Source organism: Arvicanthis niloticus, chromosome 6, assembly GCF_011762505.2.
Source record: "Arvicanthis niloticus isolate mArvNil1 chromosome 6, mArvNil1.pat.X, whole genome shotgun sequence".
In the NCBI taxonomy this organism is placed as follows: Eukaryota; Metazoa; Chordata; class Mammalia; order Rodentia; family Muridae; genus Arvicanthis; species Arvicanthis niloticus.
In genome coordinates, this window is record NC_047663.1 from 33,493,324 (window position 1) to 33,511,494 (window position 18,171).

The 18,171-nt window shown below is 46.8% G+C and overlaps 1 protein-coding gene across 9 annotated transcripts in view; it reads left to right on the forward strand.

Moving 5' to 3' along the window:
• Nucleotides 1-18,171, forward strand: part of Msi2 (musashi RNA binding protein 2) — a 371,373-nt gene that overhangs the window by 29,610 nt on the left and 323,592 nt on the right. The window lies entirely within an intron of this gene.

Consider the following 18,171-nt stretch of genomic DNA (forward strand, 5'->3'; position numbering starts at 1 on the left):
CTCACTGGTTCGCTATAGTTTTTGGTGATCGGGAGCAGGAAGCACAACTGTGAACCATGTTTGTGGGAAGCTTGGGGACAGGACCTGTGTGTGCCAGTGAATTGTGTGTGCCGCATAGTAGGGGGAGGCGTGTGGAATATGGCCTTGGAATGGTGGTGTGAGTTGCTGGTTGGCCCAACAGACCTCCCAGGGAGTTATAAAGATCCAACGTTGGGCCAGTTAATTAATCTCTCAGTACCTTGGTTTTCTCATCTATAAAATGGGGGTGAGAAAAACAGTTCCTCCTTCTGGTAGCTGTGAACTATAGGAATTGTGAGCTGAGAGCTGGCAGGGGGTAAGGAAGTCACTGTTTTAATCTATGGCATTTTGGGGGTAGTGGATTGATTAGCTGTGCCCTTAAGGTTTGGGAACAGTGAGTGTTTAAAGTATTTTTATGACAGTTAACATATTTTGTATGTGTGTATGTGAGTGTACATGGTACACTGTGGGGGTTGGGTTCTTTTTCCCATCATGTGGGTTCCAAGGATTGAACTCAGGTCATGATGTTTGGCAGCAAGTTCTCCCTTACCTCCTGAGCTCGCTGGCCCAGCATAGTGGTTCCTGCTCTGACTGTGCAGGAAGTTCTTACCAGCCCTTTCCTGGTTATGCCGAAGGTGGTCTACAGATAGCCTAGTGACTCTGTAATGGACGGCTTCCAGCTCTTCCTCGAGTGAGGTGCCTGCATTAGTTAGCATTAGGAACAAGGCCTTTTGCCACATGCTCAGCCTAGCATCCTGATTTAGGCCTTGGGCCACAGGTTATGCCTCTTGGTGCTTGCAGGCTGCTGATCACTATCCTGATAGCGGGCTGGGCATCAGGCAGAGGAGGAACTGTCTCCCCGGTGGCCTCTGGAGCATCCACTCCCTGCTTCCTGTGGAGCCTTTCACCCCCACGCCCAGTTCTCCCGCAGGCCTGTTTTTCAGGTTGTGTCCTTTCAGCGGGCAACTGGAATGTGTGTGCATGCAAAAGAAAACATCAAAATGTTTGGGGAGTGTTTTAGGAAAATAGCACGGAGCAGATTGCCAAGACTCGTTTCTATGGTTCTTTTTCTTCCCTTTGCTGGGTTGTACGTGTGTGATCAGCATCCCGGAGCAATTCCACGTTACAGCTTTGGCTTTTCTTACCCCAACTCTTCTTTCTTACAGCAAAGAGGATACAATTCAGCACCAATAATACCGAGCAATAAATAACCCAGGGAAGATGAATAGCCTTGTGTGGTGGTAAATTAAAGTTGATTTATTGCACATAATATATACAGGTGCTCCTAATGTAATTAAGCAGTGAGGCTTTTAAATGCTGCAGAATCTGAAAGAAGACCCAAGAAAATTGGGTCTTAATAAGCCTTATTGAAATAACAGCTAAACACACTGCTTAGTTCTATTAGGGGGTGCTGAAAGATGGAGCCGCTCTGCTGTGTCTCTCACTGTGGAATGACATGCCTGACCCACTGTTAGTGTGGGGCCTGCACTAGATTGCTTTGCCCACAGTAGGACTGAGTTATGTTGAGCTATGCCTGCACTCTGGCCTTGTGTCTTGTATAGAGTCATCAAGTGACTAGCCATTGAACAGGCTTTTGCCAAGTGTGGGACAAGAGAGGGAGACTGTGGGATCGAACCCCTGGCCTCATTGGCATCACAGTCTAACCAGGTCAGACAAGAGAAGGTTCATACACAAAATAAACTTACCGATTGAGCCCCAGTTGGTACGGTTGCCTGAGCACCATGCTGGGATGGGAGGTAGGATGGAAACAGGAAACAAAGACGCCATCTTTAAGGATGGGTAAGGAGGTCAGTGTTAGGTGCATGATTGAAGAAATGGAATGGAGAATGTCATTAGGGAATAGTGAAGGGGATAAAGATAAGACAGGTAAGCTCACCGAGCAGTGGTGGCGCACGCCTTTAATCCTAGCACTTGGGAGGCAGAGGCAGGCAGATTTCTGAGTTCGAGGCCAGCCTGGTCTACAGAGTGAGTTCCAGGACAGCCAGGGCTACACAGAGAAACCCTATCTGAAAAAACCAAAAAACAAAACAAAACAAAACCAAAAAAAACCAAAAAAACCAAAAACCAAAACCAAAAAAACGACAGGTAAGGTAAGCTCAGGAGAATGACTGAGAGCCCAGTGCATTAGGAACTGGGGAAGCCTTTGAGCCTTTGAAGCAGGGCAGGTCAGAGTTTGGGGACAGTGAAAGAGTTGGGTTGGCAGGAGACTTAGTGATATAGATAGATTTGCATTTCGTGCCTACTGTATGGAGAGTTTGCTTGGAGATTCTGGGATCATGGATGCAAGTGAGCAGGAACAGGATCAGAATTTATATATTTCAGTGAAAGGAAAGCTCTTGAAGCATTGTGGGAGACAGAGGCCTAGCACAGCCTATATGGATGGCAGTGCATTCCAAGTATATGGCTCACAGCTGTTAGCACGAGTGGTGGGGTGATTACCTGTAGGGAGATGGATGAGCCCTCAGTCAATAGTGATGTCACATCTCCTCTGAGTACTTGTTAGAAATGGGGGTAGACAGATCTCGATAAGATCTTCAGCTGCCGAAGTGGCTGGGCTCCAAAGGGATACAGAAGACTGTGGACCTGTTGCTTACAAGGAGAGGTGGAGCCAAGGTTCCTTTGAAAGTGAACAAGATACTCCACAGCGATTTGGGGATGGGGACGCTGGTTTGGGGTGTTTCTGTGGGTTGTCTGAAGGAAGTGGCAATGTTCATCAGTCCACTGAGGAATCCGCCCCATCTGAAAGCCTACTGGACAAACATCCCAACATTAGCAACAAGATAGATAGGTCAGGGGGAGGTTGTTCTTCTCCTCTGAGGGTTTCAGAGTACGATCATTTTCAGTAATTAACTGATCTTTTGACTCTAAAACCATGAAACTGTTTCCTGCAGAAGTCCCTTTCCGGGACTCATAAACTCACTTTGCGTAGCTTATAGTACCCATCAACTATGGCGGTACCCAGTGTATTCTGGGTAAGACAAAAACCAAAAGCCAGTCTGCTTGGTCAGTGGCATTGAGCACCTGTGGCTTTCAGAGCCATTCCTGGGTGAATCCCAAGCCTGGGGTCATAGGCGAGACTTAGGGGAGGCTTCCACTCTGTGTATGAAGCCATTCGGGGGCTGTTTGTGCACTGTGGTCTGGTGGGAGGCCTGGCCTAAGGTTGGTCTACTGGCTCTTCAGCCTGGGTCAGGGCCTGGTCACTTGATCATCTGAAAAGATTCAACTGTCTGATGAGACAGTGGATAGAGAGCACATGCCCTAAATGTACAGTCAGGGCTTCGGTTGTGTTCACGGACCGTGGTTCAGTAGATGTTGAAGATGGATAGATGACGTGTATTTATTTTTTTCTGAGGCTTGTTCAGGGAGACTGAAAAAGTTACTCTGTCACCTTTAAGTGTACTCCTGTCTGTCTCCTGGTGCAGTCCCTCCCCTCTATTGTGGGATCTGAGGGAGCCAGGTAGAAACAGCTCTCTCTGCCCATGACCCTCAGGAAGGCTTCTGGAAGCAGACTTGTTTATTTTTGACAGACAGAACAAATCCTATACTGGGGACTATCCTGCTCTGACCGGCAACAAATTGAATATTCGTGTGACCTTTTTCTTTCAGGAGCAGGGAGAGTGGTGAGGGATGTGAGCACAGCCTTCTTTATCGGCAATCTTGCCTCCTTGTTTGCTCAGTGTAGCACTTTAGAGGGTGCCGGGTGCACATCTGCCTTTGATTCTAAAGTGCCAGCGGGTGCGAGGGCCAGTACCTCTGGGGCTGTGGCGCAGATGAACAAGTGCAAAGTGGCTACATTGGGTGTGGAGGTGGCGGGAGAAGGAATGGAGCTGCTTCTGTGGCAGCCCACGGCAGCTGAGTGTGTCATACAAAGGTCAACTTGAAGCTGAGTGAAAACGTGAGTCCAGGAGTCCAGAAGCTAATGGGTACCACCAGCCCAGGGCTTTGCCTGCCTTCTTCCCCGAATCTCACATGCCCTCCAAGACGGCCACCTTGTCTTTGAACCATCCAGCTGCAGTCACAGACCAATTTATTCCTTCTTGGTGTTCCCAATGGACCCTGCAAGTTGGCCAAGAAAGAGTTTTTGTTAGTTCATTTCTTCATTCATTATTCATGCAGCTAGTAGTAATTAGCACTTAGCAAGGTGGTTGCCAGGGCTGGTTGAGTTGTATTCATTCATTGAACAAACATTTGTTGATCCCATGTCTATGGGCTGGGTGCAGGGTGTGGCTCCAGGGATCCTGAGATGGGGCCAGGTTGCTTTCGGGTGTGCTGTCTGTGTGGGAAGGCAGGTCATTAAGGGGAGGTGCTGAATCCACAGGTGTAGGATGCTGAATGGGACCTTAACAGAGGTAGGGGCGGAGGAAGGGAGATCCAGCCTTGGCAGCTTTGTTAAGGTGTGCTAGCTGATGTGGGGCTTAGAGGGTAAAGAGAAGAGACTTAGGGTCTGAGAATCAGAGAGAGCTCATCCTTCAGGGCAATCAGGATTCTGGGGGTTTTGTTTCCCATCATGAATTATCCAGGGGGCTGAGTGACTTCCTGGCTTCTGCTCCCGTCTTTTTCCATTTTCTGTCATTCAGAACAAATGCATCTTTTTGCCTAGCAGCTTGTGGTGGCCATGTCACCACAGTTAGCAAGGAGAATAGGGAAGGGTCCTGGGAATCTGAAGGCTGAAAAAGGACAGCCTAGGGAAGAGAAAGACAAGCCACACCACAGCCAGCAAGCCAAAGCTTTCACAGGTGTGAGCCCACTTAGTGGGTCCTTCAAATAAAAGTGCCTCACCTCTGGGAAGACTCCACCCCCCCTCCATTTACAAGTGCAGTTGAGTTGAAGGGGTCACCCAGAGCAGCAGGCCAAGGTAGTGTTCAGGCATTTGGTGCTGCTGCCTCTCCCTGGTTTGTAAACTCCATTTTTCTTTGTTCTGGCAAAAAAAAAAAAAAAAAAAAAAAAAAAAAAAAAAAAAAAACTGATAGGAATTGCTGAGGGGCTTGGAGTGGGGCAGGAAGGGCTCCTGTATAAACAGCTGTCTTGCTGATTCAATCTACAAAGTAGATTTTATAGCTCAAGTATTTGTTTTTGCTTTAAAATGCCAGAACAGCCCTGTCATTTCCTTAGCTAAGAGAAGGGGGTCTTTGAGCTGTGGGGGTCATCTCCGCCCATCAAAAACCTTTGTTGAGGGGTAGGGAGGGAGAGGGAATTCCAGGGAACTTTCTTTGAACCAGGCATTTCTAAAATAATCTCATGCTCACTGGAGGAGATTTCTTTGCAAAGTTTGAGTTACCAGTTTCTACTGCCTTCATCTTGTTTGAGCTACCATGGTCTGGTCTATAAAGAAACAAAAAAAAAAAAAAAAAAAAAAAAAAAAAAAACAAAACCAAAAAAAACAAAAAACAAAAACAACAACAACAAAAAAAAACCCCACCTCATCTTCCCTAGTCACCACAGCTGAATACCTGCTTAATGTTTTCGTGCAGACATTTCATTTTCTTTTTTTATGCAAGATTTCATCATTTTGTGATCTGAGATAGTTGGTTGCCCTGAGATTATTAATAAATTGAGATGGCTAATGGTGTGTGACTCAGAACATATATTTAAAAACAAGTTGGAATAGAAATAGGCCTTTTACAAAATTAATTTTTTGTTAGGTTACTCTCTTGAGCCTTTTTTGTTTGAAGCCAGCTTGCTTTGTAGTGTTCATATAGGCCTGGTTGCAATGAACATAAACTACTTTTAAATACGGGGCTAGCTGCTGTGGAGAGAGGCCAGGGCTCTGGCTGCTTAGGGAGGGTTAAGAGGCTTGGTCACTGTCCAGGTCTTTTAATCTCACTGTAGATCAAATTCTGTTCCCTTGGAGATTGTGTCAAAGATTTCCCGACTTGATGGGGAGGAGAAGGATTAGATTCAGGGTCCCTTCTAGTACCAGGACATTTCTTTCCCAAGGCAGAATGGATAATCTTAAGACACCTGCTTGTCTTAGAGCAAGTTCCGGTAAGTACAGTGTGGCGCCTGGGACCGATGAGGGATATCAGTGGACGCACCGGTGATGTCTGAATAGTCTAGAGTTTGCTCAGTAGCTTTGAACTGGTGTTGATTTCATACTGTGGTCAAGGTAGCATGGAATGAAAGCTAGCAGCGTCAGGGATAGCTGAGTCAAAGTGCAGGGGACTCTTGAAACTGCCTTTGCTCAGTTACTGCCGAATTATGTTTTTAAGATAAAACAAAATGTTAGGTAGATTTGGCATTTTCCTTTGGAGTTAGTTGGTTGAGAGTGTGGTTTTCATGCATTGAGAATGATCTCTATGTAGGGAGGGCAGGTTATTCTTGTTCTGGAGACTGGAAAAAAATAAGGCCTCAGGGGAACCAGGGAGCTTGCCCGTGCCCATGGCCCCATAGCAGATCTTTCTTTAGCTCATGCCTTTCCTCTGTAAAATGGCAGCCAGTGAGTGTCCTCCTAATTCCGCTGGTATTCATTGGGAGAGTGGACAGGTAGCAGCTCTTTCTCCTGTGGGGACCAGATAATTGCATTAAAAAACAAACAAAAAACCCCCAAAACTTGTTTCCTCTCATCCCTTGAGTATAAAGGTTTAGTCTAGAAACATGACTAAAGCTTCTTGAGTATAATTTTGTTGTCTTCTTTTGTTGTTTTAAAAATGTTCCTGTTTCACAAATCATATGTGGTTGTAATTTATAAATTAGCCACTAGAGAACTTACAGCATTTCCAGGGAAGGTTCCCAGGGTTTCTCCCTACCCTGGTGACAAATTAGAATCTATTTCTTCCCTTTCTCTCTTCTCCCCTCCCTCCCCCATCCCGTATATTTGTACCACAAATATTTGTTGAGGCTGATAATGACAGGTTCCTAGTATGACTATTTTTTAGTAGTATGCTTTCTGGCTGGCAAAGTCCCTTTGGGTGGCTCTGCTTACGGAAGCCATTCCTCTTCTTTCGTATCTTTAGGCTGCCCAGCACAGTGTTGGGTGCCTTGTAAACTTACAGTAAGTGGGGATTGTTTCTGTTGTTGTCACCTTAGATCAGGTAGGACTTCATTTAGAGCACGTGGAGTTCAGTGAGGAGAGAAGATGCAGGGGTCGTTTGTAATGTAGCAATGGGGAACTGACGGGGAGGAGAGGAGGGAGGCAGAAGCTGTGGTCTGGAGCAGCTGCTGCCTTAGGATTCCAGAGACAGACTTGGAGCAATGGTAAGTGTCCTGGGGAAGGGAATGGTGGACATGGATCCCTTTGTATGAATGGCAACGAGGGTGGGAAAAGACATCACTTTCTGGAAGTTCAGGATGACTGCGATATGAGCATGTCCTCAAAGCATGGATCGGTCAAATCACTGGTGGACAGAAGGTTGGTGTGGAGTGAGAGATGGCAGTTTGGACAGGGGGCACTCAGTCTTTGGCCATTAGTAACTCTTATGTCTTCCTGGAGCAGCAGAGAAGAGTGATACGAAGTGAGTGAGCCAAGCAAAAAGGACTCTGGGTTTACTCAAGAGTTTCTGGAAGAAGGAACTCCTGTTAAGCAGCTTTCTGTCGTTGCAACAAAACACCCGAGATAATCAGCTTACAAAGTGCAAGGTTTGTTTTTGTTGAGGTAGTACTTCATGGCAGTAGTGCAGAGGTCAGCAAAACCCACTCATCTTGTGGGAAAGAAGCAAGAGCAGGCACTAGGGTCCCAATGTCCTCTGCTAGGGTGTGCCCCCAATAACCTAAACACCTCCCAAGGGCCTGTCCTTTGACACATGGACTTGTGAGAGCTGTTCACGATCCAAACTGTAGCAGAATCCGTGTCCATGGGCAGTGACCCACAGGAGAAGCTTGTCCAAGGAGATTCTGAGCACGTCCTGGGTGAGGGGTGATTCTATCGCTAACTTGGTGGATTCTAGAAGCCACTGGAAGGTCCTGTTTCTTCTATGGAGGTGGGGATCGGGGTTGTACAATGGTATGAATTCTCAGACTTACTTGCCTTACTAAGAAAAACATCCCAGAAGTGTTAGCTGTGTGGCTCCAACCCCCACTAACTGTGTGGTATGGATAATAGCTTGCTCTAGACTAAGTCTTGCTTTGTGATGTGAGGAGCTACATTTCCCATTTGGCCCGCATTTTCTCTACAGACGCCTTACTTGACTCAAGGGGAAGAGGTGGTAGTTACTGTTGAGAGCCCTTAGCAAGCAGGCTTCTACAGAGACAATAAGAGGTCCCAGAGGAAGAAGGCTGGCACCAAGAGAAGAACACAACTCGAGTTTAATTTAATATTTCACCTTTCACATACAATATTAATATGTACTGTACCACAAGCAAGGTGTGAACACCTCCCTGCTTGCCATGTGCTTCGAGGTAGGCTGTTCTTGGTAGGATTGCCTGGCTTTAGATGTCTCTACATTGTACCCTACATAAGAAGACTTTCTCATCATTCAGACTGATGGTTAATTCTAACACTTGGGAGACTGAGGCAGGAGGATTGAAAGTTCCAGGTCAGCCCAAGCAATACAGTGAGATCCTGCTTCAAAGACAAAAATTACCAAACCTGGAAAAGAGCAGATAGAGACTTGTGGCGTTCCTCTGTGGAGAGCTTGCTCTTTTTAAATTTGCATTTCACTAACCACTAATAAGGTTGAACAACATCATGCTTGCTTTTTCTTAGGACGCAGAGTCTGGACACTAACACAGCAGAGTCTGGACACTAACACATTAGATGCCTCAAAACCCCAACTGTGTGGTAGACTGTGTCTTCTTCAAGCTGCTGTCTTGCCTTGGGACAGAAACAGACCCATTTGTCAGTGTTGTGAGAGTTTGGGCAGCGTGTGTTAGCTTGATGCTGTTTTGAGAGTCTGCCTGATGCTTGCTCCTGTTGACCCCTTATTTTATTAAGAGCCCATGGATGACAGCACGCTGGATTCAGCTCCATCCTTTCTTGCTTGATAGGGCCATGTTGTTCCTTTTAGGATAAACAGACAAATAAATGAGAGCTCAGGCATGTTCCCAGGGTTTGGTGGCAGCAAACCTTGCTAGAAAGAATGGCTCCAGGGGGACACTGGGGACAGCCCCAGGCAGACATCAGCCCCTCAGTGTTGTCTGTTAGGCCCTCAGTTGGGGGAGGATTAGTCCAAGAGAGGAAGGATTAGACCCAGGTGAGATATGGTATGATGGCAGGAAGAAGCCTGAGCAGGCTGGGAGGACGACCATGACACTGGATCCCCTTGGGTGCCATAAGGTGTTTCCCCAAATCTGAAGGAGGACCAGTTGGGCAGGGAGAATCCTACCATGACCGAGGCTTTGGGGAAGGGCAGCCTTTGTTTTACTATATGTTCAGTTGAGCACTTTTATGTGAAAATAGACCTTTGATGTCCTGGGAACTGAGAAGGAAAATCTGCTTTAGCACCTGGGGAAGGGAAGCAGCCTCAGGGGAAAAAATGTTCTGTGAGGACAGAATAGAGCTGTGCTGTCAGCATGGGCTGGGCTGGGCATGCTCGGAACCATGAGGGAGGTGGAGGGGCAAAGCACAGGCTTTGGGTTCTAAACACAGTGTTAAGGGGGCACAGATCAGAGAGGTCGGGGACATGTTCATAGTAGGGATACAGTTACACAAACACCACCTGTCAAGGTCTAGGTGGAAACTGTACGAATAATAATTACTGATTTTATTTGTCTGGTTGGGTTAGTGGGTGTTTTTAAATGTCCTGTATTATTATTTTTCGAGGAAAAGATGCTTTCTACTATAAGCCTGACCACGCGGCCTGTTGGGCTGCTGTGGACGCCTGTGCTCCTGTTAGTTTGGATGATTTAATAAAGAATATTCTAGTCCCTGCCTTCTCCGAAGTTCAGGCACTGTTGCGGGATTCTAGAACATAAAGAATCTCCAGAGCTGTGGGCGTCACACAAGGTGGGACCCAGTTTGTTGTTAAAGGAAGTCAGCAGTCACAGTGGCTTTCAGGAGGACGTGCGTGCGTGCGCGCGCGCGCGAGTGTGTGTGTGTGTGTGTGTGTGTCTGTCTGTCTGTCTGTCTGTGTTCATGTTCCTGAAACATGGAGGACCTGGAAGAAAGACAATGCAGTGACATCCAACAAGGAAAGGCCAGAGAGGGGCTGTAGCATGCATATAGCATGAATGTCTGTACTTCTGAGAAAGGAGTGTCTAGGAAGCACTCGTTCAGAATTCTGGCACCAGTACTGACCATCTGTGTTGGATATTAAGCTAGTTTTGGCTAGGTCGTCTTGAACACGGGATGGAACCTGGTGTCTGTCTGTCTGTCTGTCTGTCTGTCTCTGAACTTGGTCTCTCTGTCTGTCTGTCTGTCTGTCTGTCTCTCTCTCTCTCTCTCTGAACTTGGTCTCTCTGTTTGTCTGTCTGTCTGTCTGTCTGTCTCTCTCTCTCTCTCTCTCACACACACACACACACACACAAATGGTGCTTGTCAAAAGAGGACCCCCCCTGCCCTCACCACGGGGGTTTGGCATGCAAAGACTCTCCAGGTCACTCCCAGGGATCCCACTATAATGACTGTGCACTGGATACCTAGTGTGTGGAAGACTGGGAACAGGCTGGGGAGAGACAGCAGGAGTGGGGCTGGCTGGGGCTTGGACTTGAGGAAACTCATCCTCTCAGGAGGGGTGGGTGCATACAGGTAGGGAGATAGTAGTCCCAGGTGGGGGAGGTATGGTCAGGATGTAAACTTAAGGTTCTGGAAAGGTGTTAGAAACCCAGGCTTTGGGAGCAGCTTTTGGTCAGGATTCCAGGTTAGACTATATAGGTCTGCTGAATACCCCATTGGGAGCCCCAGCTGACTCATGGTGCTTTTGCTGTCTCCCTGGTACAGGAGGAGGAGCCTGACTAACTGCTGTGGTAGTCAGGGTTCAGAGAAAGCCAGGTATCCCTGGAGTCTTGATGTTGAGGGGAAGGCAGGAGAGAGGAATTGCTTCCTCTGCTCTTTCCCTTAGCAACAGGCATTCACCCTGAGCTGATTGGGCGTGCTCTTCCCAAACAGATAGCTTTTATGAAGAGTTAATAAATTAGCCTTCTGGGAAAAGGATCTGCTACGGTGTTGGAGAGGCCTTTGCAGCTGGAGCCAGAGCCGTAGCTAACAGAGTCAAAACACATGTCCGTTGTTGTGACATCGGGCCCTCCTTGGAGTGTGCAGCTCAGGAAGGGGGAAGGAAGATGGATCCAGACTGCTGAACAGAGCCCTCACAGCACCTCTGAGGATGCTCTCCCGTGTCCCAGAGGGAGCCTGACATGCAGGTTGAATGAAATAGACTCGCTTTGGCTCAGAGGTTCTGTGGAGGCCAGGCTTATGGATTCTGTTTGTCTTTTCCTGTTGACTTTCCCTCTGTCCTCCTCTGATTGTTGATAACACCTCATGGGCCCACAGGTAGCAGTGGAAGGCCTCAGCTCCCAGGTCGGATTTCAAAGGGTTTGCATTGTGTGTATTTGAAGGGTATCTGATGAAGGTGGGCGTGGTTGGGCATGTCTGGAGTTTTGGCTCTGGAAGATTGAAGCTGAGGGAGCGCTTTCCGGTGTTTGAAATCAGCCTGGACAACATAGCCAGACTCCATCTCAAACCAAAAAAATCAACAACAAACTACAAGAACAAAACAGAGGCAAAGAGGATGTGGTGCTGATGCCTATTAGGGTTTAGGAATATCCATTCGGTAGGTGTTTATTTGGGCCTGCCTTTCTTACCATTCAGGGTACAGAGAGACCTGGGCTCTGGGGACACTGGGTTCTCTCAGACTTATTTTGTTTTAGTCAATGAGGAAGAGCTTTTCTGGTCACCTCTTGAGTTTCTCTCTGCTTGTCCCTTACCACCTGCGGGCCTTCTAGGTCTCGGAGTTCATGCTGCCTGTGGAGAAGAGCCATTCCTGCCTGCTAATGAGAGCAAATGAACACTTCCTACTGAGACCTGGTGCTTATAAAGTTAGATTCATCTACACTTCAAACACACACACACACACACACACACACACACACACACACACACACACACACACACGACCTTACCATAGTGTAGTAACAAAACTTCCTGCCCAGCTCATTTTGCAGGTCTAGGTGTCCCCCCCCCCCCCCAAGCTCATCCTTGCACTCCAGCTGTGGATCTGAATTCTAGGCTAACTTCCACGACCATCTTACATGACAATGAAGTCGAAGATTGGATATTTTGCTGGTTAGTTTTTGGTCAGCTTGATACAGACTAGAGTCATTTGAGAGAAGGGACCCTCGGTTGAGAAATGCCTCTGTAAGAAAGGCAGGCTGAGTAGGGACTTTTCTTAGTGATTGATGGGGAGGGCCCAGCCAGGACGCTGCTGAGCTCTGAGAGCTGGCTGAGCAAATAATGAGGAGCAAGCCAGTAAGCAGCACCCCTCCATGGTCTCAGCATCAGCTCCTGACTCTGGATTCCTGCCTACCTGCTTCTCAGTGATAAACTGTGAATCCAGCAAACCCTTTCCTCCCGAAATCCTAAGCGCATGGACAGGAAGGAGACTGTGTGTCCCCTCTTATCTGCAGAGCTTCCAGTACTTGGTTAGATGTGTACATTTCCTTTGATTTTTGGCCCATCACCATGTTCAGTGCTTGGTCACCAGCTCTGACATTTCTTTAGTGCATACACTGTGTCGTCCTGCATGAGAACATGGTGTGACCCTAGCAAGTCACACACAGCCTGGACACTTTTAGCTGGAGGACCCCAGGCTTGGAAGGCTTGGAGAAGGAAATTTTCAGTGGAAAAAAAATACTTTCTCCTATCTGTTGATATTGTAGGTGTGTGTGTGAGTGTGTGTGTGTGTGTGTGTTCAGAGAACATCTGGAGGGAGTCACTTTTCTCCTTCTACCCTGTAGGTTCTGTAGCTCCAACTCAGGTTGTCAAAATCAGCCAAAAGTGCCTCTAACCACTGATCCGTTTCATTTGCCTGGTTTGTAGTTTTGATAAATAATTTCAGTTACTAATTTTTTTTTTTTTTTTTTTTATTCCTTGGGTCTTCCAGCATTTCCTTAAGTTCCCTCTGTTTCCGCCCCAACCCCCGCTGTGTTCCCTGATACTCCACAAAACCCCTCATGATGTTAATTTTCCATTGTCAGCCTGGCTTGGCTCCTGGTGTTCACTTGTGTGGGGCAGCCCTAGTATAGGTGCTGCTGATTGGTCCCTGTGAGACGAGATTGACATTTTACAGGTGGCTGTTGGCCATACACTAAGCGAATCTCTCTCCTTAATATAACTGAACACTTCTGCTTCTTGAGGGCAGAGGCCTTAAGAGCAGAGTGAAGCTTCCTAAAGCGGGAACCTAGGAGGGGCCCTTGAACTGGAGCCCAGAAACCTTCTCTTTATTTCTAGGCTGTTAGCCTGACAACACACTTTATGATTTAGGTCGTAACATCAGCTCTTCCCTGGCCTGGCAGAAGAGTTTGAAACTTGCTAACTCTGATAAAAGTTATGTCAGTCCATTCATTTGTCTATCCATCCATCCATCCATCCATCCATCCATCCATCCATCCATCCATACATACATACATACATCAATACATCATCTGTTTGTCCATCCATTCATTTGTCAGTCAACTAACCAAAACAGAGGTGTGTGTGTGTGTGTGTGTGTGTGTGTGTGTGTGTGTGTGTACTCTCAAGTTGGATAGTATGACAGCAGGGACAGTACCTGTCTGATTCTTGTCTCCTTCTCAAGCTCTTCCAGAGAGCTAAATACACAGGGGATGTTGGAAGGAAGTGTTTGAAGAGTGAGTGAGCAGCTTTGCTTTGTGACCTGACTGGTCTAGACTCTACCATTTATCAGTTCTGGGTCTCAGGTCCTCCCTTTATAACACAGGGAGCACCTGTGCCTTGTGGCTGATGTCACTGAGTGAATGAGACGGGGTATCTGCCGGGTAGGGGTGGCATGGAGTTAATGGAACACAGGGTGGCCTAGGCTGGATGTCCCTAATTTACACAGGGGTGGCCTAGGCTGGATGTCCCTAATTTGAAGTCTTCCCTTCACGGTCACAAATGGAAAATTTCACACATGGTCATGTGATGGGCCACAGTCAGATCAGAGCACATTAAGAATATTGCCTAAGATTACCTTCGGGCTGTGTGTTCAAGGTATACATGAAACATAAATGAACACTATGTTTATAGACTTGGGCTTTATCTCAAAGACATCTCATTCTGGATTATAGCAAATATTAACACAAAACAGAAACTTGAAACTTCTGATGCCAAGAATTTTGAATAAAGTCTGTTTAGCCTGTCCTACCATCCACCTCTGCCACTGTTGAGATATTGCAAGGTTGCTTCAAAGATAATATGAAATATGAGCAGAACATTCTAGAAGAGGGGTTTTCAGCCTTCCTAGTGCTATGGCCCTTTAATACAGTTTCTCATGTTGTGGTGACCCCCTACCATAAAGTTACTTTCATTGCTACTTAATAAGTGTAATTTTGCTACTGTTATGAATCGCAATGTAAATATCTGTTTTCTGATGGTCTTGGGTGACCCCTGTTGAAAGGGCTATTTGACCCTAAAGGGGTTGCAACCCATAGATTGAAAACCACTGTTCTAGAACATAAGGCGGTATCCCTTCCAAGCGCCAAGCTCTTTTTTGTGAACTGTCTTTCGATATAATTTCTATTTATGTCTTGTGAAACAGTTTTCTTTTCTTTCTTTCTGAGGCAATATATTGCCGTGTATCCCAGTCTGGCTTTGAACATCCAGCAATGCTCCTGTCTCAGCTTCCCTGGTGCTGGGATTACAGGTGTGAGCTGTTACACCCAAATCAGTAACCCCAGGTAAAAGATGAGGAATCTAAAGCCTGGAACTCTCCTTTCAAGACAGGGTTTCTCTGTGTAGTCCTGCCTGTCCTGGGACTCCCTCTGTAGACCAGACTGGCCTTGAACTCATAGAGATCCACCTGCCTCTGCCTCCCAAGTGCTGGGATTAAAGGCATGCAGCACTAACTACTACCTGACTCATTTCTCTGTCTTACACAGAACTCACTAGGCACGTGATGGCTATATGCCTACTTAATAGTTGGGCTTAGACCCTTGGTGTGTCAGCCCTTGTCCTTCCCCTGTGGTGTCTTCCCTTGGAGTCCTTGGCGGTCACATTACCACCGACTCTCACTGGGAGTGGGTATCTGTTTTGCCTACAGTGCCCTGTGAGCTCACATAGCTTTTCATCTGTCCACCTGCTCCGTTCTACCCTGACCATGCTGCCCTCCTTCTTTTTGTAAAAAGCCAGGTCTTATGGTGCATTTGTTGCGAGGAGATGCTAATGACCACCACAGAAATATAAAAGCTGCACTCCTCGGGTGGTGCTGTTCATAGACACTAGAAGGTAGTCTCTTTTTCAGCCAACTGTAGGTGTCATTGGGTGCATGGTGATGACTGGGGACTACCAACTTCTGTCATTTACAAATTGCAGCTTTGTCTGATGAGGTGAATATGATCTTTATTTTTTTTTCAAAAATAATTAAGATTTTCTTTTTGGATCTATGCATATAAAGAGGCAACTTGTCTTTGTCAGGGTTATAGAAATCTCAAAAAGTCACTTGTATTAATGATTTTAACTTTCAGCTCTATTGGCCTTTTTTCTAAGATGGTCTTTTTTCAAAATGAGATTTCTTCTTTTTTTTTTTTTAATTTATTGATTTTATATATGTGAGTACACTGTAGCTGTCTTCAGACACACCAGAAGAAGGCATCAGATCCCATTACAAATTGGTGTGAGCTACCATGTGGTTGCTGGGAATTGAACTCAGACCTTTGGAAGAGCAGTCAGTGCTCTTAACTGCTGAGCCATCTGTTTAGTCCCCTAAGATGGTCTAAGATGGTCTTAATGGGGCATTCTTTGGGTTGTACTTTAGTGAGCCCCCAGGTTTCTTGGCACTTGGATGCATGTTTGCTGATAGGGCTAGGTCAGCTGCCTAGGGAGCCCTGTCAGTTCCCATAAATGCAGATGCATTACAGTACCATGCTTGCCTAGCTGGCCTGGAACTTACTATGCAGACTAGGCTGGCCTCGAACTCACAGAGATCTGCCTCTGCCTCCAGGGTGTTGGGATAGACAGATCAGACTCTTGCTCTTGCCTTTTTGACATGTTTTCTAGGGATTGAATTTAGGTCCATGCTTACATGGTAAACAGTTCGCTGAGGTATTTTGCAGGCCTTCTTGTCTCTCTGTGGATGCTCATTCTACCTCAGGTCCCAACATTACACCCTGCAGCTCTGAGGGATTTCTCTGAGGCTGGCTTCACAGGAAGACACAGCTCCACCCAGTTCCATATTGTCCTTGAGACTAACTAACCTCTTTCTCGCTGGTAGGTTTTCCTCACCTCCACTGAAGATTCCATGAAGAGAAAATTTCAATAGTACCAGGACCTGGGGTCGAGTTGGGCTATTTTTATTTGTTCTCTGGCCTCATAGACAAAACTGGAACCTAAGGCTGAGGTACATGCCCGAGGTTGTCCAGCTGCTGCCAGACAGACCTTCCAGGTAATGGTGCTCCTTGTCATGAGCTGGTGAGGCTACCTCCTTAGCTATTAGATCATGCAGGGATGACTTACTAGTCTTCTTAGGAATGCCAGCCAGGTTTTCTATGGGCAGAGAAAGCCTTTGAAAAGAAGTGTTAATATTCTTCAATAAGTCAGAATGCCCCGCTGAGACGCTGAACATTTGCAATTCTGTAGTTCCTCTGTTCTCCTGGGCCAAATCATCACAGGGGATTAAGCTTCAAGTTGGGAGCTGAGGAACTTTGCAGTGCCCCTATCTTACCTGTGAGCTGGAGGCTGTGTTCAGAGCGCGCTTCTCTTGTTCCTTGGACAGTGCTCCCTAGTGCTAGTTTTATCCTGAAATTGCTTTGGGCTTTCTCATAGCTCTGGTTCCCTCCTATCACCAGAGAATGCATGGCTTAAACCTCTGTTGGCCTCTCACTGTACAACCCTACTGCCGGAAAGAGTGTCTGTTACAGTGTGAGTGTGCGATGGGCTGTTTGTACAGTATACCCATTGTGTTTGTGGCCAAGGTCGGTGCAAAGGTATGTGCTGTGCTCATTAGAAAATGTCTGCAGAAATGAGCTTGTGACTTAGTCTTTGTGACTTGATTGTCCTTGAGGGCAAGTCTAGATTGTCAGGTGGCAGTTCCAAGAGCAGTTGGGGGACAGAGTCCCCGGCTGGGACTCTTTATGTCTATGGATGACAATGAGAAGGAAGGATCAAGAAGCAGTGGCTCAGTGGTAGGAGGACTCTTGAGACGCCACTGAAGAGCTGTGGGAATTGGAAGTGGCCTGGGTCTGCCATTAGACACAGACAAGAGTCTGGTGCTGTCCACTGGACCTTGGCTTCCTGAGCTGCCTGGCTACTGGTGGTGATTGAGACTAGCGAGCAGGAAAGATTCAGCTTTGGTGAGTGACTGGGTATTTGTGTCAGTTCAGACCTGGGGAGCCTAGAACTCCCGGGTAGGAGAGGATGAGCCACATCTTTTCTGGGGATGTTTCCTTCCTTCCTGGTCCCTGGCCTGCCTGGAGCTGCATCCTGCTTCTGTATCCCCAGGTAGGAATCCATATACTACGTCTTGTGTTGCTTCTGGAGTAGATGACCATGGCTGATCTTCAGAATGTGCTAGAACAAAACACCTGATGGCAACAGGCAGGAGAACTCAGAGCTCATGGAAACGAAGTCTCTGAGGACATGTCCTCTTATATATGAAGCACAGGAAGGAATTTGCCTTTTCTTCCCAAGAAAAAGGAGAGGGGCACTTAGTTCTTCCCTTGGCCTGAGAATATCTATCTGTACAGTGGGGACATTAGTGTGTACTCTTGCCTCTCCATGTTTGGCTGGACAGAGGTCAAAAGGTTCTGTTGCTGTGGCACTTTAGAGAGTGCCTGAGGCCAGGCAGACCTGATCAAACCCTTCTACCTCTTCCTGGATGGAGATTATGGGCGAGTGTTGCGCTCTCTCACGAACGGTTTTCTTATTAGCATAAAAGGAATAATGAAATATTTTGACTGGGATAGCAATAACTGCTCCGGACTATTATTGTAAGGATTTAGTGGGTTTCTCTGCAACACAGAAATATCAAATTCCTGTACTACCCGGAACAACCAGACACTTACGTACACTGTGTCTCTTGTTACTATTGTTTGTAGAAACAGGGCTTT